Here is a 1,504-nt window from a genome sequence, read left to right on the forward strand (position 1 = left end):
ATACCTGCACTCTTCCATAGAATATAAAACAGAACTTTTGCAAGAGTTGGGGAGGGACAGGGGTGGAAAGCTCTTTAAAAAAACAAGGCATGGAGAGTAGATTTGCTTAAAGGTTATATTCCCTGTTATGATCAAGCTGGTTACAGCAACAGTTTTCTTCTCTTAAGGGTTTCTGTCCTATCTCATCAAAAGACTAAGAAACTCCATCTGAATGGGTCAATTAATATAATGAGATCAGTTAATGTAATAAGCAAATGATCATTCAGACCTGGGTGTGGGGGTCCCAACAGAGCTTTGGTCTTCAGTTTCAAGTGAAGCTCTGGTTTTCATGGACTGTTGGAAAACTGAGTTGAAAACCTAGGAGAAATGGGAGGACGGTCATTTTTTTTCCGTGGAAAATATGACTTAAAGATTCAAGTTTGACCTAAAATTAATCAGGGGAAATAGATCTTATTCTAAAACAAGACCTTGTTCTCCCAGGCTATTGTATTAACAAATTGCTATTCCATCCTTCTCACAGTGCCTGTGTGAGAAAGCGTACGTGTATCATGGAAAGAACCAATGATTCCATGTTGACAGAATTCGTCCTGGTGGGGCTTTCTGCCTACCCCAAACTCCAGACTGTGTTCTTCGTGCTAGTTTTATGGATGTACCTGATGATCCTGCTGGGAAATGGAGTCCTTATCTCAGTAATCATCTATGATTCTCACCTGCACACCCCCATGTATTTCTTCCTCTGCAATCTTTCATTCCTGGACATTTGCTACACAAGCTCCTCTGTCCCACTAATCCTCGACAGCTTCCTCACAGTACGGAAAACCATTTCCTTCTCAGGATGCGTGGTGCAAATGTTTCTCTCCTTCGCTATGGGAGCCACTGAGTGTGTGCTCCTGGGCATTATGGCACTTGATCGCTGTGTGGCAATCTGCTACCTGCTTCGATATCCTGTGATCATGAGCAAGAACACCTATGTGCCCATGGCAACTGGGTCACTGGATTTACTAATTCTCTTGTGCAGACATCTCTTGCAATGCAGTTACCATTCTGCACTAATAATGTTATTAACCATTTTATCTGTGAAATTCTGGCTATCCTGAAACTGGCCTGTGCTGATATTTCCATCAATGTGATTAGTATGGCTGGGTCTAATGTGATTGTTCTCATAATCCCCTTGCTAGTAATTTCTTTGTCTTACATTTTCATTGTTGCCACCATTTTGAGGATTCCGTCTACTGAAGGGAAACGTAAGGCCTTCTCCACCTGTTCCGCCCATCTAACGGTGGTGATTATATTCTACGGAACCATCTTCTTCATGTATGCAAAACCCAAGTCCAAAAATTCTGCAGGTTCCGATCATCAAGACATTATTGACGCCCTCATCTCCCTCGTCTATGGAGTGATAACTCCTATGCTCAATCCCATCATCTATAGCCTGAGAAACAAGGATGTCAAGGCTGCTGTGAAGAGCATGCTGGGTAGAAAACACTTCTCTGATGGCATGTAA

At 42.4% G+C, this 1,504-nt stretch overlaps 1 pseudogene; it reads left to right on the plus strand.

Annotated features, from left to right (window-relative positions):
• Positions 1-548: 548 nt before the first annotated feature.
• LOC142457915 (olfactory receptor 13C8-like) lies at positions 549-1,504 on the plus strand (annotated as a pseudogene).

Source organism: Tenrec ecaudatus, chromosome 10, assembly GCF_050624435.1.
Source record: "Tenrec ecaudatus isolate mTenEca1 chromosome 10, mTenEca1.hap1, whole genome shotgun sequence".
In the NCBI taxonomy this organism is placed as follows: domain Eukaryota; kingdom Metazoa; phylum Chordata; class Mammalia; order Afrosoricida; family Tenrecidae; genus Tenrec; species Tenrec ecaudatus.